This window comes from Trichechus manatus, unplaced genomic scaffold (assembly GCF_000243295.1).
Source record: "Trichechus manatus latirostris isolate Lorelei unplaced genomic scaffold, TriManLat1.0 scaffold00062, whole genome shotgun sequence".
NCBI classification, from domain to species: Eukaryota; Metazoa; Chordata; class Mammalia; order Sirenia; family Trichechidae; genus Trichechus; species Trichechus manatus.
Genome location: NW_004443998.1, coordinates 14,420,822 through 14,443,799, shown reverse-complemented (window position 1 = coordinate 14,443,799; position 22,978 = coordinate 14,420,822). Strand labels below are relative to the sequence as shown.

The window sequence follows — 22,978 nt, the reverse complement described above, 5'->3', positions numbered from 1 at the left end:
CCTATATTAATTATCCAAACTCCAATTTTTTAACCTTATATTGTTCTGTTTTTATTATAAGCAACACTCTGGTAAACAACCTTAGAACTTTTAAAAATGTTTCTCCTCATATTTAGTTGCATTCATTTTATTATTTCTTAGAAGCGGAATTGCTGAGTCAAAGGTTATAGCCATAATTTTTGTTGTGTTTTGAAAAAATGGGCTCCAGAAACTTGTAGTGATTTTAATTATTTAAGCTGTAGATCAGAGCGAAGGAGCTTAGTGGTTTAGCTCTTGGCTGCTAACCGAAAGGTGGGCAATTTGAACCCACCAGCCACTCCAAGGGAGAAAGATGTGGCAGTCTGCTTCAGTAAAGATTACAGCCTTGGAAACCCTACGGGGCAGTTCTACCCTGCCCTGTAGGGTCACTATGAGTCCGAATCGACTTGATGACACACGACCATAACGACAGATTAGGGTGGGGGAAAATTCCAGGCCACTGCACTTAATCAGACACCATTTTTTCAGCAAATGTGATTTAATTAAGGAAGTCAGGCCTCAAGGGGTTTTCTGCTGCTGCAGACCCTCTCAGTTCTGAGACAGGAGACCACAGTTGTATGAGAACACTATAGAAATTGGTTCATGTATCATGGAAGAACAGCAAGAAAGAAAAGTCTGATTGACAATATATGGTAACTGAGCTACCAGACTTTAGTTATGAACACCCGATCATCATTTACTCAATCAGTAACCCATCAGGGGATGTAGAACTCCTGAATTTCCTGAATTACAGTGTTCTCAATGATGTTATGGTTAGAGGAAATACAAAATGCGAACTCTGTCCTTTCGGATTTGGCAGTCTAACCAGAGTGCAGGAGTGACAGTGACCTGTGACATTCCCTAATATAATTAATACTAAAATTATAACGTTCCAATCATTTATATTGCGTTGCTATATAGAAGAAATGTTTTTAATTTACCCTTTTGTTTCGTGGAGTCCCTGGGTGGCACCAACAAACACTTGACTACTAACTGAAGGTTGGCTGTTTGACCCCACCCAAGGGCTCCTCGGAGCACAGATCTGGGGATCTGCTTCCGAAAGGTCACAACCTTGGAAACCCTACGGAGCAGTTCTACTCTGCATACTTGGGGTCGCCATGAGTTAAAACTCACTTGACAGCAACTAACTGTAATAACAATTTTATTTCATATGGCAAAGCTCAAACCTCCACCATTTCCATAACAACATATTTACAACTTAATTTTTGAAAGATAAATAGTCCGTTCTTCCCTCTAAATACTCAGAAATCCATGTATCGATTGATGCAGGCAAAAAGTCAGCTATCTGGACTGCTTCTCATTGGTGTCTCTAGGTTCTCATTACCCGCACTGCATTGTGGCGAGAATGCTGAAGGCTTATGTTGAAGAATACAATAAGCAACAGAGCCATGTGACTTGCTGCTGTACTAACTACCAGACAATGTTACCGATCATATTATACAGTCTCCATGCTTTGAAGACACAGGTGAGAAGGTTTTAGTCGGAACTCAGTGAGTCTATACTTGACTGGATTTTTTTGTCCTTGCCACAAAGCTAAATTTTAATGAAGTGAGGAACTTGAACCAAGACACTGTTTCAAAAATTATATTACTATGATCTGTTCCTCATAGGTCCGTTGAGTGATAACTAAAAATCAAAATAATGGGATCAACAAAATGAAACTCTATTAGGTAAATCAATATACTTTTATGTTCTGAGCTACCAAAAATTTCATAATCATCTAAGAAAATAAGCAGGCAACCAAATTATTAATTGACTATACCAAAAATTGGGGTCAAAATGCTATACAAGATTTTCTCTGACTTATTTTGGAACGTATATTTGACTTTCTTTACGGTGTGTGTGATACCAGGTTTACCCTACACGATGAATTATAAGCTATTTCATTAAAGCAGGGCATACTCATTCAAAACTGATTCTACATATGTGATGTGCAAAATTCAAATACTGAAAGCATTCCTCTTATTACTTTTCCTCCTGAAAATCTCTCTCCTTTAAAACGAACTATTTCATTATTTTCCTGTATTATTTTGTTTTTCTCGTTTGAGGCATCCTCCTTATCCTAGCTGTGGCATGGACAGAAAACAAAACAAAACAATAACAAAAACCAAGTATCCTTCTATGTACTCAGATCTCAATGATGGAATCCACAGAGCAGCAGGGATAAGTGCACCTTAGTACAGAAACATGGAGCCCTGACCTTGGACTCCAGCATTTGCTGAGGCTATTAGGAATGGGAAGGAGCTGTGGTGACGCAGCGGTCAAGTGCTCAGCTGCTAACCAAAAGGTGTGCAGTTTGAACCTTCTAGCCGCTCCACAGAAGAACAATGTGGCGGTCAGTTTCCGTAAAGATTACAGCCTTGGAAACTCTATGGGGCACTTCCGCTCTGTCCCAGCGGGTTTGGTATTAATAATGGAGCCAGCCTTGTGTAGACTTTGCCTGTCTTTAACAGATCAAGAATGTCCACTTTTTTTTTTTTGTAGTGACATGGTGAACATTTCATTTTTGCTATGTATTTTTTTTTTTTGTAAATTTCGGAGGTTCTAGATATTTTGCTTGTTGTTATTGTCCTGATAAGTTTAGTCCTAACTATATGCTTATTCACAAATATCTGCTATTAATTAAACTCTCCTAATTTTACATGACCAAAGATGTAAATTACAGATCTTTATTTTCAGGCTGCTCTGCTATGATTCACTGATGAATTGCGAAAGTTGAAAGAATTCAAACAAAGGTACTATTAAAATTCATGTTTGCATATATGGCCTCAAGCACAAATACTAATATTTGAAGTGAAAATGTACTTAGGAGGTGAATATAAAATATTCTATACAGATAAGTAAAGAATCGCACAACCTCCCGTTGGGAAAACCATGTGAACGCGTGCAGACACACGCGCACACGCACCCCTCAGAGAGATAAGAAAAATGCAAGGTCAAAACAAACTTAGAAACTTGCTTAAAAGCCAAAATAAAGTTCATCTGGGAAGATATTCAAGTATAAAGCAAGGCAGGCGTTTTCCTCCAGTAATCCTATTGTGTTTTGACCACGTAGGGCCTTAATCATGTGGAATCAATAAACACAGATTCGAAGACATTTACTAAAATTCCAAATAAAGCTTCAAATCCTTTGCCAGGAGCAGGGAACTTTCTCACAAGGTATTTTATTTTCACCCTGGCAAACTGATGTGAACAGAAGGTAGTTTCACAAAAAGGATCATGATTCTAAACTTCAGACCTAAGGGACTGAAGAGGACTGAGAGGAGGTATCAATACTGTGCCTTTAGTTCTAAATTAAAAGTTCATTGCCGAACTCATAGGAGGCCCTTAGTAAATATTTACTGGAAAAAAATGCATGAAAATAAAGTTAAAGAAAACGAAAACACAAGCTTCCTTTATTTCTAAAAAAGTCAATTAACAAAAAGATCATCAAAATGAATTAAATCAACAAACTGAAACTCAAAAAATAATTGAGAAGTCATGTTTAACATAACCAGTACTTTATTTCCTACATATATTGTATGTATATCGTCAAATCATTGATGGTTAAAACATTTTACATTATGGTCATTTTAAAAAACTTATACAATTTCTAGTTATTGACTGGCTGGGTATGTGTCATGGCTCTACCTGTGTATAGGTAGACGATTATGTAATTATCTTGTCAATTTCAGAGAATAATTTATTCAACCTCCATTTTATGAGGGTTTATGCGTTTTTTGGTTCCAAGTGGTGCAAATGGCTAAGCGCTTGACTACTAGTTGAAAGGATGGTGGTTTGAATCTATCCCAAGGCACCTCAGAAAACATGCCTAGTGATCTGCTTCCAAAAGGTCACAGTTTTGAAAACCCTACTGAGCACAATTCTGCTCTACACACATGGAGTTGCTATGAGTCAGAGTAGACTCAATGGCAAAGAACAGCAACAACATGCTTTTTCCAAAAAATGTTTTTACTGGAATGGAAATTAGACATGACTGTACTTAACTTCTTAGTTTGCTGAAGGACCAAGGTAGGTTTGAAAGTTTTGTATCAGGCAGATTTAAGTTCAGATCGCTCTCTTTCATAGTTCCACTGTTTTTTGTGTTTTGTTTTTTTGTTTTTGGTTACTCTTTTTTTTTTTTTTAATCGTGCTTTAAGTGATAGTTTACACTTCAAGTTAGTTTTTCATACAAAATTTATATGTATATTTTATGTGACCCTAGTTGCTCTCCTTATAATGTGACAGCACACTCCTCCTTTCCATCCCGTATTTTGGATTTCCCATGTGCATTCAACCGGCTCCTGTCCCTTTCTGCCTTCTCATCTCACCTCTGGACAGAAGCTGCCCATTTAGTCTCACATATCTACTTAAGCAAAGAAGTACTCGCTTCACGAGTATCATTTTATGTCTAATAGTCCAGTCTAATCATTGTCTGAAGAGTTGGCTTCAGGAATGTTTTCAGTTCTGGGCTAACAGAGAGTCAGGGGGCCATGTCTTCTGGGGTCCCTCCAGTATCAGACCATGAAGTCTGATCTTTTTACATGAATTTGAGTTCTGCACCCCACTTTTCTCCTGCTCTGTTGGGGACTTTCTGTTTTGTTCCCTGTCAGGGCAGTCATTGGTGGTAGCTGGGCACCATCTAGTTCTTCTGGTCTCAGGCTGATGGAGTCTCTGTTTTATGTGGCCCTTTCTGTCTCTTGGGCTAATATTTTCCTTGTGTCTTTGGTGTTCTTCATTCTCCTTTGCTTCAGGTGGGTTGGGACCAACCGATGCACCTTAGATGGCCACTCGCTAGCTTTTAAGACCTCAGATGCCACTCACCAAAATGGCATGCAGAACATTTTAACAAACTTTGTTATGCCAATTGACCTAGATGTCCCCTGAAACCATGGTCCCCAACTCCCGCCCCTGCTACTCTGTCCCTCGAAGTGTTTGGTTGTATTCAGCAAACTTCTTAGCTTTTGGTTTAGTCCAGTTGTGCTGACTTCCCCTATACTGTGTGTTGTCCTTCCCTTCAACTAAGATAATTCTTATCTACTATAGTGATTTAGTGAATACCTGTCTCTTTCCCTCCCCACCCTCGTAACCAGCAAAGAATGTTTTCTTCTGTATTTAAACTTTTTCTTGAGTTCTTATAATCGTAGTCTCATACAATATTTGTCCTTTTGCATCTGACTAATTTCATTCATCATAATGCCTTCCAGATTCATCCATGTTATGAGATGTTTCGCAGCTTCATCATTGTCCTTTCCCGTTCCGTAGTATTCCATTGTGTGGATATACCATAATTTGTTTATCCATTCATCCATCGATGGGCACCTAGGTTGTTTCCATCTTTTTGCTATTATGAACTGTGCTGCAATGAACATGGGTGTGCATATATCTATTCGTGTGACAGCTCTTATTTCTCTAGGATATATTCCAAGGAGTGGGATTGCTGGATCATATGGTACTTCTAGCTTTCTAAGGAAGCACCAAATAAGTAGGAGGCACCACTTATTCTTGGACCCCTGTCACAGGTGGCTAGGTCGCATGGGGTGGAGCCACCAGTCTTCAGTCCCCTGATGTGGGTAGGTGACAACCCTGCTTAATGGGCAGAGTGGTATCAAATATCACGAACTTGACACTCCACCGTATAGTGGATACCGTGAAGTTAGGCTTCAGATGTATATATACCCTGTTGTACTGTGCTAATGAGGGCCTACTCTGTTGAAATGGGTCCACACAGGTCTATGCAAGGGTGAAAGGCATTCAAACTCTGCGGACCCTTTATGCCTGTGCCTATGGAGCTATGCCTGCCCTGAGTTCCTGGCTTAGGGGAACTGGCAGATTATTTTTTCCTGTTTGTTAATTTGTTCCCTCTCCAAGGCTGGGAGAATGGCTCAGGGTGCATGACAGGTCCTACTTCCGACTCAGGGGATGCAGCAGTTGCTGAATCCGGCCCGGGACGGGTGCAGAGCAGGAAGGAAACAGATAAATGGGACAGAGTTTCTTCCCAAATGGGGTGTTTTTTGATCCTAGCGGTAGGTTAGATGCACATACTATTTTTTGCCAATTGAGTCCGCTTTTCACTGGTTTTGGAAACCTGAGTAGCCTCTCTGCTGCTCGGTCTCTCCTGATGTAAAAACGCATCCCGAACACCACTTCCCACCTCACTGTGCACGCCAGCCAATGTGGCCCACAGGGTGCCCATTCCTGCCAGCTCAGGTCTGGCAACTCCTTGCTGCTTCTGAACTGTCTCTCCCTTCCCCTGCCACTCAGTCCAATTCCTCAACTTTTCCTTTGATGTTCAGGGCTCCTAGATTGTCATATATTATTGATTCACTTGTGTTTTCAGGTCTAAGTTGTAAGAGGGATCACCAGAAGAATCTAACTACTCTGCCATCTTAGCCCTGCCTCCCTTCATAGTTCCACTTTTAAAATTTTGTGGAAAGCTACTTAATCTTTTCTGAATCTTAGATTATTCATGCTTAAAATTGCGAAGTTTGGAGATGATGTATGTGCATTACCTAGCAGTTTCTGGAACACATTTCTTGTGTCCTCAATAAATAGCTAAATTAAGTTGCCTATACTCTGGATGGAGGAGTCCTGGTGGCACAGTGATTAAGAGCTATGGCTGCTAATCAAAGGTCAGTAGTTCAAACCCACCAGCCACTTCTTGGAAACCCTATGGGGCAGTTCTATGCTGTCCTATAGGGTCACTATGAGTAGAAATTGACTCAACGGCAACAAGTTTAGTAAAGTCACTTTTCCGGAAGAGCTAACTTCCTGATTACATCAGATGAAGGGTTATAGCATTTATTAAATATTTACTGTGTGTAAATTGATGGCACGAGCAGAGAACAGAAATTTTAAGGAAATATTTGATCCATAAATAAATATGTATTTTTTATTGAAAATTATTTCTGAATACTTGAAAACATCAAAATGTACAAACACCTGTTTGCGTCCCTGTTTCTAAGTCTGTTGAGTATACACCTAGGAGTGGAATTCTAGCCATATGGTAATTCTAGTTTCTCTGGTAGGCACAAATGGTTTGTGCTCAGTTATTAACTGAAAGGTTGATGGTTCAAGCCCACCCACCAATGCTACAGAAAGAACAGGCCTGGTGATCTGCTTTCCTAAAGATTACAGCCAATAAAATTTTATGAAGCTCAGTTATACTCTGTGACACATGAGGTCACTATGAATTGGAATCGACTAGATGGCATTGGGTTTGGCTTTTGGTTTTATGGTAATTCTATGCTTAACTTTTTGAGAAACTGTCAAACTATTTTACACAGCAGCTGTACCTTTTTACAGTCCCATCAACAACAGATGAGTGTTCCAATTTCTACACATCTATGCCCGCACTCGTTTTCCATTTTCTGGTAATAGCCATCCTAGTGGAGGTGAAGTGGTATTTTATTATAGTTTTGATGCATTTCTCTAATGACTAATGACACTGAGTATTTTTTCATGGGCTCACTGGCCATTTGTATAACTTCTTCGATGTAATATCTCTATTCAAGTCCTTTGCCCATTTTTTTGATTGGGTTATAAGACTTTTTGTTTGTAAGTTGTAGTATTTTTTTTACATATTCTGGATGTTAAACCCTTATCAGATATATGGTTCCCAAATATTTTCCCCCAGTCTTTAGGTTGTCTCTTCACTTTGTTGATAAACTCCTTTGATGCACAAAAGCTTTTAATTCTGATGAAGTCCAATTTATCTATTTTGTCTCTTATTGCTTCTGCTTTTGTTGTCATATCTGAGAAGCCATTGTCAAAAACTAGGTCCTAAAGATTTACCCCTGAATTGTCTTCTAAGAGTTTTATGGTTTTGCTGCTTACATTTAGGTTAAATCATTTTGAATTAATTTTTGTATATGGTGTGAAGTACTGGTCCAGCTTCATTCTCTTCCTTGTGGAAATCCATTTGTCCCAGCACCATTTATTGAGGAAACTATTCTTTCTCCTTTGAACGGACTTAGCACCCTTATTGACGATCAGTTGACTATAGATACATGAGTTTATTTCTAGACTCTCAAATATATTCTATTTGTATATGTGTATATTATTGTATCAGTACCAGACTGCTTTATAATAAATTTTGAAATCAAAATTGTGAGTGCTACTTTGTTCATCTTTTTACTTATTCACATTGGCTATTTGGGGCCCCTTATAATTTCATATAAATTTGAAGATAGGCTTTTCCATTTCTGCAAGGAAGGCTTTTGGAATTTTGATACAGATTGTGTTGAATTTATAGATTCCTTTGGATGGTATGACATCTTAACAATATTAAGTCTTCCAATTCACAAGCAAGAAATGGCCTATTTATTTAGATCTTTTTTAATTTCTCACAGTAATATTTTATAGTTTTTATTGTACAAGTCTTTCAACTTTCTGATAAATTTCTTCCTAGGTACTTTATTATTTTAGATGATATTGTAAATGGAATTGTTTTTGTAGTTTACTTCTCAGATTGCTCATTGATGGTGTATAGAAACACAACGATTTTTGGTCATTGACCTTTTTCTCTGCAACGTTACAGAATTCACATGTTAGCTCTAGTAGCTTTCTTTTGGATTTTTGGGGGGATTTTCTATCTATAGTATTATGTCACCTGTGAAAAGGGATAATTTCATTTCTTTTCTGATTTGAATTCCTTTTATTTCTTTTTCTTACCTGGATCTCAGGCTAGGACTTCCAATGCATTATTGAATAGTGCCAGTGAGAGTGGGCATCCTTATACCCGATCTTAAGGGAAAAGCTCTCAGTCTTTCTCAATTGAGTATGATGTTAACTGTGAGTTTTTCATAAATGTCCTTTGTCATACTGAGGAATTTCTCTTCTAGTCCTAGTTTGTTGAGTATTTTTACCATGAATGGGTGTTGGATTTTGTCAAACGCCTTTTCTGCATTGATTGAGATGATCAAGTGTTTCCTTTCCTTTGTTCTATTAATGAGGTGCGTTACATGATTTATTTTCTAATGTTAAACCACCCTTTCATTCTTAGAATAAAACCCTCTTGATCATGGTTTAAAATACTTTTAATATGCTGTTGGACTCGTTTTGCTTTTTTTTAAGGATTTTTGCATGTGTATTCAATAGGGGTATTGGTCTGTAGTTTTTTGTTTGTTTGTTTTTCTTGCAATGTCTTTGTCTGGCTTTGGTATCAGTGTAATGCTAGCCTCACAGGATAAGTTAAGAAGTGTTCTTTCCTCTTTTTTTTTTTTTTCAAGAGTTTAGAATGTTTAGAATGGTAGAACCCCTCAGTGAAGCCAACTGGTCCAGGACTTTTGTTGTTGGGAGGTGTGATTACTTCTTCAATCTCTTTGCTTGTTATGAGTCTGTTCAGATATTCTGTTTCTTCTCGAGTCAATTTAGGTAGCTGATGTGTTTCTAGGAGTTGGTCCTTTCATCCAATTCATCTAAATTGTTGGCATACAATTGTTCAAATTATTCTTTTATGCTTCTTTTATTTCTGTGGGGTCAGTTCCAATGTCCCACTTTCATTTCTGATTTTAGATATTTGCATCTTCTCTTTTTTGTTGTCAGTGTAGTTAAAGGTTTGTCGATTTTTTAAAATCTTTTCCAAAAGCCAGCTTCTGGTTTTGTTGATGTTCTCTATTGTTTCTCTATTCTCTGTTTCATTTATTCTGCTCTGATCTTTGTTAATTTTCTTTTCTTCTGGTAGATTTGGGTTTAGTTTGATCTTCTTTTTCTAGTTCCTCAAGTTATAAAGTTAGGTTATTGATTTAAGATCTTTCTTCTTTTTTAATATAGGCACTTACTGCTATAAATTTTCCTCTGAGCACAGCTTTTGCTGCATCCCATAAGTTTTGGTATATTATGCTTTCATTTTTATTTTACTCTGAATATTTTTTTATTTCTTTCTTGATTATTTTAGCCATTGGTTGTTTAATAGTGTGTTGTTTAATTTCCATGCATTTGTGTATTTCCCAGTTTTCTGTTATTAATTTCTAGTTTCATTCCATTGTGTTCAGAGAAAACACTTTGTATGATTTCAATCTTTTTAAATTTATTAAGACTTGTTTTCTGACCTGCAGAATGATTCATGTGCACTGTTGAGGGAAGTTTACTGTGCAAACGTTTGGTGGAGTATTCTATATATGCCACTTCAGTATAGCAGGTTTATGGTGTTGTTCAAATCCCCAATTTCCTTTCCAATTGTTTGGTCAGTTATTGAAAATGGTGTATTAAAGTCTTCCACAATTATTGTGAAACTGTCTATTATTTCCTTCAATTTTTTCTGTGTTTGTTTCATATATATACATATATATGGGCTCTGAGTCTGAGGTTAGGTACATAAATATTTATAACTGTTATGTATTCTTGATGAAATATCCTTTTATTATTACATAATGCCCTTCTTTGTCTCTTATAATACATTTTGGCTTAAAGCTTGGACATTTTAATATTTCATGTGTTAACTTTCTCAATTCCCTCATATATGGAGTGTTTTCAAAGTGCTGATTTCTGCAAGAAACTGTCAGGTAGGTATAGCTTTGAGTCTTTGCTTATCACTCTTTCCTCTACCCTGTGAGAGCTTCTATTTGGGTGAAAATGTTCAGGCAGCTCCCAGACAGTTCGGAACTGACACACTGGACAGTCTATCAGCAATATCTGCTCTACTCACTTCAGAGCCAGAGATCAGGGCCCCTTCTTTGTGAATGTGAGAATTGTGGTGCGCCTCTGCTGTTAGGTCTGTCTGCCATGTCAGGAGAGGAAGGGGCAGAGATAGTAGAAAAAAAGTTTTCCTACCATTTAAAAGTCAACTTTCTTGTTTCAGTGTGTAGTTAGTTTCTGCAGTCCTCTGCCTAATTTTTAGAGTTCTTACATAGTTGAGATTCCAGATTTCTACTTGCTTTTCTGGTGCATGTGTGGGAGGGTCAGGATCTTAGACCTGCTCACCCTGCCATCTTCCTATAAGTCAGTTTTGTTTTGTTTTTTAAAATTGCTGAGAAGTATTCTATTTTTCTTCAGCAATTCATGCTTTTATGGACATTTGAGTTATTTCCAGTTTGGGGCTGTTAAAAAAGAAAGCTACTTTGCATATTTGTGTACAAGTCTACATTGACATATGCTTCATTCCCTTTGGTAAACAAGAAGTAGAATGGCTGGTGTGTAATTAACTCTTCAAGATAATGGCCAAATTGTTTTCTATAGTGGTTGAACCATTTAACATTCTTACTGGCAATGTAAGAGAGTTTTACTTCCTCTGTATCCTCATCAAACTCACATGATCAGTCTTTTTAAATTTAGGTATTCTAAAGAGGCCTGGTGGTGCAATGGTTAAGCGCTCAGCAACTAACCAAAAGGTCAGTGGCCCAAACCCACCAGCGGCTCCATGACAGAAAGACCTGGTGTTCTACGCCTGTAAACATTACAGACTAGAAAACCCTATGTGGCAGTTCTACTCTGTCATATAGGGTCACTAGGAGTTGGAATCGACTCAACGGCACACAGCAACAACCGCCATAGGATTGTACTGGTATTTCAGTGTAGGTTTAATCTGCATTTCTCTAAGGCCTGAAGTTGTGGAACATTTTTTCATGCTTTTATGTGCCAGCCTTATATCTTCTTTGGTGAAGTGTCCATGTCATATCATTTTTCCATTTTTAATTCGGCTATTTCCTTATTATTGCACTTTGAGATCTTTTTATATATTCTGGGTACAAGTCCTATTTCAGATATCTGATTTTAAAATATTGTCCCCCATCTGTGGTTTGTCTTTCCTTCTTGTAACAGTGTCTTTAAGAGCAAAGAAGTGATAAATAAGTGTGTGCAATTTGAGTTTGAGATGGCAAGTTCATTCCTGATACAGATACAAAGCCAATTTTCTCTGGAAAAACTAAGGAACTATATACACAAACTCCACGAACACACATAGGCCCGTCAGAATGGATTGTGCAAAAAGATGAAAAGCTTTGATGATGGGCCAGAGTGAAAAGCATACTGAGAGTTAACAGCAAATTAATTTTATAAGCTATTATTTACCAAAGTAGGCTGCTTTTTAGAATTAGGTATAAAATGAAATCCCTAAATTTTATGTTCTAAAACTCACACTTTATAATTTGTAATGATGTTTTTTCCTTAGGAGCAATTGTGTAAATGTGAGTTATTAAAGCCACCTATTCTTACGATAAGTATGTTCTCAGGAGAACACTGTAAGTGGGAAACATAGTGAGGAGGCTTATCTCACAGAAATAAAGGCAAATCTGTAAAAAGTTTAGAAAATTGACACATCCAGGACATATCAGCTAAGACAATGCTCAATCTACACAAAAATGAGGCTCCAACTCAGGGTTCTTAAGTTTCATGCATTTCAAAAGGCACCCGCCTTGAGGCTAAATGCATTAAAATAGGGCTAGCTCCTTCCTAAAGAACCCTAGAGGCATAAATAGTAGTTGGGATAACATGTGTCCCACAGCTCATTAAAGTTCATTAATATAGTGGACAGAAACTATTGTATTGAGTAAAACCATTTTTAGGCTGAAAAAATAAAGATGCACGGTATAAAATAAGCTTTCATTAATTTGGGGAATGAGAGAAGTATACAACAGAAACCATTCTGATAGAAAGGACTAAACTAATTCATAACTAGTGGGTAAGTAAGCCTTTTACTCTACAGTTTGCAATTCTTGATAGAGGCTGTGCGGTCTAATGACTAGAAATAGAAAGGATTTACATCTTTAACCTTTTTTTCACCTGTATCCTGTCTAAATTTTTTGCTTCTCACAGAAGAATATCAAGGCTGTGCCTCTCTCCTCAGCGAAAGGGGAGAATAGCAAAGAAATCAATCCAACAACAAGTGATCACAAGGAATACATTTATTACTTGGAGAAAAGGAGGAAAATTATAGAGGATAAGCAATGCTAGCTAGAATGAATTTAAGAAATGGGCATTTGATGATTGTTATGATTACTAAAATGAAAACATCTTCAATGGCTTAGAATTAAGGGACTAAATATCCTACGTTGTTTGGATTAGTCTCACTTTTAAGCTTTTCTTCTGGAATCCTATGCAGCTCACTATTTGATCCGAAGTTTTCATTTTCCCAATGAAGTAATATCATTAACACTCACCACCAACAACAAAAAATGCTAAGATGGGATTAATAGACCTGCTCTTTATACCTCTATCTTCTGCTATGGTTTCAACTACTGGAGTGTCAGGCACAACCACGGCAAACAAAAATCTAAATATGACCCATAATTACACCTGAGAGACGAGCAGGAAAGCATGTTGCTCTTTTATCTGATACATTTCAGAGTTTACAAAAGTGAGAAATACAATTTCTGAAATAAATTTGTTGCACAAAGCCACGCATGCATCAGGGTTAAATTGTTACTATAGCATATCTCATCCTGTCTTCACTATTAACATTATATCTGTAGGATTAAATTTATATTAAAAATAGATATTTTACTTTTATTTCAAGAGGCCTTTTCTTAGCCACAAACTTAAAAATGCTGCACCCAAAATTAATCAGGGCTTTGAACTGGTTCCTTCCAGTTCGAACCCCTGCTGATAACTTGCATTTCTAACAAGCTTCCTGCTCAGAAACGGCATTTATAACAAGTCCCCAGGAAGTTATACATAAGAATCACGGGGGGTAGGTGGTCCTTGTTAAAATGTAGATTCTGATTCAGTATATCTGGAGGCAGAAATGAAAATTCTCAGCAGAGAACTTGTTAGAAATGCAGAGTATCAGAAGGGGTCTGAACCAGAATGAACCCAGTTTGAAGCCCTGAAATTAATCCACCAGGATTTTTTTTTTTCCTTCTGTCACCCAAAGTGGCTAATGGACTTTTCTTTCCTGTTCCAAAGAGCAGACCGTAACAAAACCATTAACCTGTGATTAAATGAGAAAGTCTCAGATGTCATTAATTGAAATTTCTAGCGTTCTTAGGACTGCAGGTGGGTAGAGGGGCGAATTTTCCTGGAAGTTGCTTTTTTGATATCAGTAGCCATTTAAGTACTTCTTCACCATGGAAACTTGTATTCTTTAAGCAAAAGTTATTTAAGTCTCCTAATTCTCCATTCTCTGGAAGTGTTTTCCTCTTCCAGGAGGGAACATTTCCCCAGTTTGCAAACTGTTTAATTAAGTCTTAGAGTAATCAAATATTGTATTATTCTTTTGAATTAATACATGATTATATTTTTCACATATCTAAAAAATTTTCAGAATGTATTAAGGCCTTTCTAAGAATTTCACTACAAGAAAAACAATCTAGTGGGCTAGCACTCACCAACTGTTACATGGCCCCAGCTTCTGTAATAGCAATTTCTTTTCCCTGTTTTGTGATATATCTTTGATTCCTTTCTTCAAACTGATCTCTTCTAACTTTACTATTTGGGGAATATTTTTATAATTTCTAATATATTCATATGCTGATATGCTATGCTATTAGAAATCTCTTATTTTATAAGTCTTTTTTTTTTATAATTTCTTAAGATTTTAAGATAGACTGGGGATGCTGAAGTTTGTGATCTGTCAGACACTATAATAATTGATACCTAGGAATCTGTATCTACCACAGATTTCCACTTGAGCATGGCATGTTTCTGTATAGAGTTTTGGTAAAATAGTGAAGAACCAAGTTTGAAGTTTTTCATTTGTTTTTTATTGTGCTTTAGATGAAGGTTTACAGAGCAAATTAGTTTCTCATGAAACAATTAATACACATACTGTTTTGTGACATTGGTTGCCAACCCCACGACATGTCAACACTCTCCGCTTATCAACTTTGTGTTCCCCATTACCAGGTTTCCTGTGCCCTCCTGTCTTCTCATGCTTAGCCCGGCTCTCGTGTGCTCATTTAATCTCATTTTGTTTTATAGACCTGTCGAATCTTTAGCTGAAGGGTGAATTTCAGGCATGACTTCAGTACTGAATTACAAGGGTGTTCGGGGGCCATACCCTTGGAGTTTCTCCAGTGTCTGTCAGACCAGTAAGTCTAGTCTTTCTTTGTGAGTTAGAATTTTGTTCTACATTCATCTCCAGCTCTGTCTAAAACCCTCTATTGAGATGCCTGTCAGAGCCGTCCATGGTGGTAGCCAGGCACCATCTAGTTTACAAGCTTGAAGTTTTTGTACAGTCCAGAAATGAAGTAACCAGAACCAGCTGCCATCAAATTGATTCTGATTCATAGAAACCCTATTTGTGTCAGAGTAGAACCGCTCCATAGGGTTTTCATGGCTGTGACCTTTTAGAAGGAGATCTCCAGGCCTTTCTTCTGAGGCACCCCTGGATGGGTTCAAACCCCCAACCTTTTGATTAGTAGCCAGAGCTTAACATTTGTACTACCCAGGAGCCTGGCAGAGATGAGGTTCTCTGGAACAATTAGGAAAACACCTGGGATCCGTTCCTAGTTCTGCAGCAGTCTGTAAGACCATCATTGTGAGAACTAGTCAGCCTCTTTGGTTAGTATTTCTTTGTCTGGAACATCTCTAAGTTTCCTTTGACATTAATATTCTCTGGGTTCTATGCAGTGGTCTCACTTCAACAAGGTATACTAAATTTAAGATATGTTATTGGGGCATAAGTCTCATTTTATTTTCATAAAAATGATTTGACTATACGTTTTGCTCCTTTGACTAGGTTTTTGCTCCTTTGGAAACCCTGGTGGCGTAGTGGTTAAGTGCTACGGCTGCTAACCCAAAGGTCAGCAATTCAAATACACCAGCCGCTCCTTGGAAACTCTATGGGGGCAGTTCTACTCTGTCCTATAGGGTCACTATGAGTCGGAATTGACTCGACGGCAATGGGTTTGGTTTTTTCGTTTGGTTTTGCTCCTTCAGCCCAGGCTACAAATATTTGTCCTAAATTCAGAAGAAATACCCCAAAACAAAATAAACTAAGAAACAAACCTACTATGACTCAGTTTTCTGTGCTGCATTTTATGGAGTAAAGTCTTCTTACCTTTTCGCCTTTCTGTTTAGGAATCTTAAACAAAAGCGAGTGTTAGTACAGATGACAATTTGGCACAGTCACTTTGAATGTAATATATTTGCAAAGTATAGACACCTGTTTGGAGTTGTCCTTCACTCCACACCCAGTTCAGGTCCTAGGGAGATTAATGAGGTGGGTTTAGCTGCACATCACAGGGCACTTGAGTGAATTTCACTGCGGGCTGTGGGGCCTCACAGAGGTTTTAAGGAGAGCTGGTCCCCTGAAGGGAAATAATACCTTTGCATCTTCATTAACAGAAGGAGAACAAGGAGTCAATTTACACTAGTTATATAGTTTTGTGGGCGTTGATTATGTGCTTGCTGTTCCACTTGAGGCGCCATTTAACTTGAAACACAGGGATATTTACATACTGAACACTTCTCTACTCAAAGCCTGGGCCACAGGCCAACAGCATCAGCATCACCCGAGAGTGTTGCAGCCCCTCACACGGGGCACCATCTGTCACAGCGGCGGTGTGGCGGAGACAGTAACCATGCCACAACTCTTACAGAGAAGTGGGGCCGGGAGGGTCACTCTGAGGAGTCGAACCCAGCTTCAGTCCCAGTTGTTTATTTTATAGTCAATAGAGCAAACAATGAAGCAAATAACAGAACAATGGGCTTTGGGTGAATAACAATAAGTTTCGGGCAAGGGAGGAGGAATTCAGGTAAACAAACCAATCAGTAACGGGTTTGGAAAAACAAGTCGTGACAAGTCTCAACATGTTGGGGACAAGTCTCAACATGTTGTGCAGCATAGAGGCCTTTATGCATCCATATTTTAATGGCACATATCCCCACACGAGAGCTTGGTAGAAATACAGAATCTCAGGCCCCAACCCAGTCCCACTGAATTAGGAAAGGCATCTTAATAAGATCCTCAGGTGATCTGAGCGTGCATTTAGGTCTGAAAATCGTCGCTTGAAAAGATCCTCAGAGGAGAGAATAATTGCATTATAGTTTTCTAACACCATCATATTATCATTCTAGTCTACTTTTATAATTCTTTACTATTGTTTTAGTATATTTTAGTTTCCTGCTTTCAACATTTATCTGTGAATTTGGGATCTCTCATGACGATTTCACATATTTAAAACTTCTTTTTCTCATCCAGAACATTTTATATCTGTGACCTTTAAAATATGCATTTTACTAAGGATTTGTTTCATTTGGGTTCCAATATGGTTGAAAATGATATATTATTATTGAAGTCTCTTCAGTTAAATATTTATTCTTAACTTCTGGCGCTATACTTTTACTTTTTTGGCCCTTCTTTCAAATACAGGCAAGCTTAATTATACGGGAGCAGCAGTGTTTGCTTCGGTAACAAATCTAGCTATTTGGTTGATCTATTCATTATGGCCTATGATATTTCAATTAATAAATAAAAATTAGTTTTAGATATATTTCTTTTGAAAAAGAGCTAAGCAAAGCAATTCCTGAGCAGAAAGGAGGAAAAATAGTCAAAAATGTGTTTATTCATTTGAATAGAAGCTCTGGTGGCGTAGGTTAAGTGCTCAGCTGCTGACTGAAAGTTTTGCCAGTTCGAATCCACCAGCTGCTCCACAGAAGAAGTGTCACTCCACTTCTGTAAAGATTTACAGCCTCAGAAATCCTATAGGGCAGTTCTACTCTGTCCTATTGGTTTGCTATGAGTTGGAATCCACTCCATGGGCAATGGGTGTTATTCATTTGGAAGGAAATTAAAAAATAAAGTGGATTTGTTCAACCCCTTCCCCACACCTTTCAAGATCATCATTTATATGGTTAAGGTGTTATCAATTAGTGTATAGATAGATACCATTAAAATTTGCCTCATTTTTTTTTATCATGTTGTCAAAGCTTTTAATTCTGTAGCATGCTCTATTTAATGCAGATTACTATTCTGTTTTCATATTTGAGTCGACAAGGTCAGTGCCAGCAACATACTGATTACAATTTTACACCTAATTTACATCATCAGTTGAGAAGGGAAACAGAAAATGTTGACATGATAGTCATAAAGGGATTATTTTTTATAGAGTAAAATGTCTGACAAGCAATATGAGGCCATCTATCTATTTGTTAAAGGCAATAGAATTTCTTTTTTCCCATCTTAGATGAAATTCAAGTCAATTCTTGAGCCAAGTAAACTGCAATTACTTTGTCTAGCTGATCCTCAACTACCTATCAACCACACGAATGCTTACAACACTAGTCTAAGTTTATACATTCTCGTCAGCTGAATGAAAGCAGGCCCATATTGCAGGCTAATCCAGGCCAATAGTACTTTTTGAAGCAATTTCAGATGAGTGTGCTTTGAGTATTTAAGTTATTTTTTAAATAGTGAATTAGATTTCTGTGGCTACTATAACAAATCACCAGACATTTGGCAGTTTAAAACAACAGAAACATCACAGTTCTGGAGCCCAGAAATCTGGAATCAGCATCACTGGGCAAAAATCCAGGTGTTGTCAAGGCCATGTTCTCACCAGAGGCGCTAGGGATAAATCCATTCCTTGCTCTTACAGCTTCTGGTGGCTGCTAGCATTGCTTCATTTGTGGCTATATCATTCCAGTCTTCAAGCTAGCATCTTCAAATATCTCTGTCATCTTTACATAGCCTTCTCCTCTGCTGTGTGTTCAAATCTCCCTCTGCCTATCTCTAATGAGGATAAATGTGATTGCATTTAGGACCCACCTGGGTAATCCAGGATAATCTCCCCATTTGAAGATCCTTAATTTAATCTCATCTACGAAGACTTTGCCATATAACATACCTAGGTTCCAGGGATTAGGACATCGTATATTTCTGGGCCATTTTTCAGCCTACCACAAATGATGATAAACAAAATTCTTAGAAATTTTGACTCTTAAGACTACTATTATGCTGTTGTTGTTAGGTGCTGTCCAGTCAATTTTCTACCCATAGCAATCCCATGTTACGGAGTAGAACTGCCCCAAAGGACTTTTAAGGAAACCCTGGTGGCGTAGTGGTTAAGAGCTATGGCTGCTGACCAAAAGAACGTCAGTTTGAATCCACCAGGCGCTCCTTGGAAACCCTATGGCGCAGTTCTACCCTGTCCTATAGGGTCGTTGTGAGTCGGAATCGACTTGATGGCATCAGGTAATCGTTATGGGAACAGATCGCCAGGTCTTTTCTCCTGTGGAGCCACTGGATGGGTTCGAATCACCAACCATTTGCTTTAGTTACTAAATTTTTATTTAAAAAAAAATATTTTGATGCTGTGTGTATTCACTAATTATGGTATGCTGATTCAAAGACCAATCTGAAATTTTGGATGTGAGTTATGGATTTTGAGATATATGATCTGGTAATACAAGCCACCAATAAGTCCAGTGACACTGTGGTGCCACTCATCTATGGTATGACGATACACCTATAAGAACTAAATACATAGTTTATTGTGAGCACCGTACCATTAGGTTACATGGGGAACCTCTGGTTTTCCAAATATGACACAGAAAAACCAAAGCAAACCTATCAGGGCTCCCTAACCATCACACAGGAAAGCCATAATTATGCTTGCAAAACTTACCTCACAGAAATAAAGGGAAAAAAGGCAAAAGTTTACAAAGCTAACACATCCAGAAAGCATCTCCTAATAGAATGCTCAACCTACACAATGAGGCTCCAACTCTGGTCTGCTGAGCTTCATGCATTTCAAAAGGGGCTCACCTTGATGCTAAATCCATTTGAACTGGAATAATGCCCTACCTGCATAAAATGTGGCTGGTATACAGTTATACCAATAGTAACAAAGGGGTTAACTTTATGACTCTGGTAAATATTGAAGAGTTTTAAAAATTTTTTTCCTTTATGCTAGCACTCAACATGATGTCAAGATATTTCTGCATGCTGAACATATTCACGTGTTAAGATATTTCAATTCCTGATTCCCAAAATATGGATTTGAAGAAACATCCCATCACATAGTTCTTTCCAATAAGCAATTGAGTTTCATGGACAGCTGGAACATTTCTAAATTTGTCCATCTGCAGAAAAGAAAACACTGTAGCTGTTAGATTTTAGAAATTGTATCAGATTTAGAGAAAATCTCTTAGAATTATCTAACTTCAAAAATGTTGAAAGTCAAGCAATGTTTTATCAAATACACATTGCATAAACAACTCTACTAGAGCAGAAAGTTAAATGATAAAGTATTTAGCAAAAAGGTATTTTTTTTTTTTTTTTTGTAAATACTATTGACTTTTCAAAGGAGGTAACTAGAAAGTTGGTGTAAAACTATGCTTCACTAGTCCATAAAATGTTTTACTCTAATATAAATGAAATAGCTAAATGTCTCTAATACACAAGTTTTAATTCACATACTTTGTGTTTTATTCTTGCAGGTAAAGAACAAATAATTGTACATGCACTGGAAGCAAAGTGAAGAGATAACATTTATACTTGTGCCATTTTGGCTCTTTGTTTTTTAATCTTTTGTGAGAGCTCAAGACTAGTGACTGCAATTTGGACCCGCTACTGGATTCCCACATGATTTCTGGCTTTAACAAACAGTACTTTGGTGGACGATTAAGCTAGCAGCAGTATTGTTTTTGCTACATAAAAGAGCTTTAATAACCTTGATTTAATGAGCTTTTTCTCGTCTTTTCCAGTCAATGCATGAAAGACAACAGCTGTGGACACTGTTTTACCGTACAGGACTCCCCGGTTAGACAGATAAGGCTCCAAACACAGTTACTTCTTGGTTGTCTTAGCACTGTTCTCGCCATCACTGAGTTCAGTGTCTATTTGTAAAGTGGAATTGTTATAATGCTTAAAAATGATGGTATATACAAGTGACTTAGTATGTACTGTCTCCAGCATATTACAGGCACCAATAAATGTTAGTGTCCTTCTTCTGTTTCTCTGATTAAGCTTTTTAACTAATTGTTTATGTGATTTTCAAAACCAGCTTCATCTCTGGTTCTGCCCAGGATTGTAGAGAGCTGGAAATATCATAGATAGCAACTGTTCAAAAAGAAACAAATCAGATAAGCTGCAAGTTTTCACAGCTTTTCTTAGACCCATCAAAGAGCTGAGCTAAACTGAAACCTGGAAGAGGCAGGTGCCAGCACTGAGACAGGGATGCGAGTATTTGCTCAATAGGAGAAAACACAGCTGGACATGGTTAAGAAGAATTTAGCTAGGCTCATTGAAGAATAGGTTGAGGCAGAGGGCAGGCTGTGGGGAAAATGTGAAGTCTCTCATGGCTACAGATACAGGAAGAAGAAGAATACCCTTTTGTAGTCATTTTATCCATGATCCCACCAGGCCCTCTCAAGGATGACTAGGGAGATTCCAGAAAATGTTACCAATTTAGTGAGGGCCTAGGGGAGGGGAATAGCAGCCACTGAGAAAGACACTCCCTCTCCCTTCTCACTTACCACCCTCTGGGAATAAAGTTCCAAATCTGCTGGGTAAAGGGCAACAAAAGACGGTGTCCTCAGGGCGGCTGGGATGTGGAAACAAACACACAGGTAAAAACCAAAAACGCTCTTCCCTGGGGGATGGGCAGAAAACCTGCCAGCCCGAAACAGAGCAGGAAAAGGTTTGCAACACTTTTGAAGGACATACTCCCAAGAACCAGGACACACTGCCTGCTTAAAACTGAAACATAACCAGAAAATCAGAGAATGCCCCTCTCCACCACCCATCACCAGGCAAACAAGCTTCAAATAAAAGTACCAATGAAATACTGCTGGGATAGGTACAAGAAAAGACTCTGAGACACAGCAAAGGAAAGCCCTAATGCCAAAGGTAGAACAGACATGGAGAGAAACCCTCTGGCAAATGAAGTGCCACCCTAAACAGAGTTATTGCTAGATGAATCTGAAGTCTGTGATACAATGTGGATAAGAATAACAACAACAAACCTCAAAGTCAGTCCAACTCCTGATTAGAATAGTAAAACCCATGACACTGAAAGCATAGTAGAAGGTGTGTCTACTTCCAAGCATGAAACTATCCACCTTAGTTTCTATTGTCTTAAATAAAAATGTCCAATTTTCAGCCAAAAAATAACAAAGCATATAAAAAAGGAAAGAAAAATGAAGACACTCCCAAGAGACAAGTCAATCAATAGAATCATATTCAAATATGACACAGATGTTAGACTATCTGATAGAGGTTGTAAAATAAGGGTAATATGTTAAAAACTAGTGGAAAAGATGAACAACATGCAGGAACAGATGTGTAACTTCAGAAGAAAGGTGAAAAGTATAAGAATTAAATGAAAATTCTAGGAATAAAAATACAATGAATACCTTCAGTGGGCTCTACAAGAAGTAACAATATGTTTATTTATTGAACATGTAAATGTAAAATGTACAAGAATTGTCAAAGATAGGGAGGAGGAAATGGAAATATACTATCATAAGATCTTTGCACTACAGGTGGAGAGGTATAATGTTATATGAAGATAAACTCTGTTTAATTAAAATGTATATGGTAAATGCTAATTTTTAACATTGGTATAAATAAGAAATATATATTGCAGATACTATAGAATCATGATAGGGAAAATAGAAATAAGGAGAAAAAGAAACAAGATAGAGATAAAACAAATAGAAAACATCTAGCAACATAGTAGGTTGTAATGCAAATATTTCAATAATTACATTCAATGTGAATGATCTAAAGAGAAAAATTAAAGACAGAGACTGTCAGAATGAATAAGTAAAGAAAGACAAACTATATTCTGTCTACAGGGAACCCAATTTAATTATAAAGGCATTGATGGGTTAAAAGCAAAAGGATGGAAAAAGATAAATCATGCAAACACTAAGCAAAAGAAAGTTAGAGTAGCTGTGTTAATATCAGACAAAACAGACTTCAGAACAAGGAATGTTATATCAGAGGATCCTCTCAATTCTTAATTCCTGAAAGGAAAAAAAAAAAAAAACCAACCTAAACAGGCATATCAATAGTACATCAAAATCTAAGAATCTATAACTGATAAAACTTAAAGGAGAAATGGAAATTCACAAT

General features: G+C 37.5%; 1 long non-coding RNA gene across 1 annotated transcript; it reads left to right on the top strand.

Moving 5' to 3' along the window:
- The first annotated feature begins 1,252 nt into the window (after positions 1–1,252).
- LOC111821076 (uncharacterized) lies at positions 1,253–20,773 on the top strand. The gene is made up of 3 exons (XR_002824559.1): positions 1,253–1,504; positions 2,719–2,774; positions 20,338–20,773. It is a non-coding gene; the product is annotated as an uncharacterized LOC111821076 (long non-coding RNA).
- Positions 20,774–22,978: the final 2,205 nt, after the last annotated feature.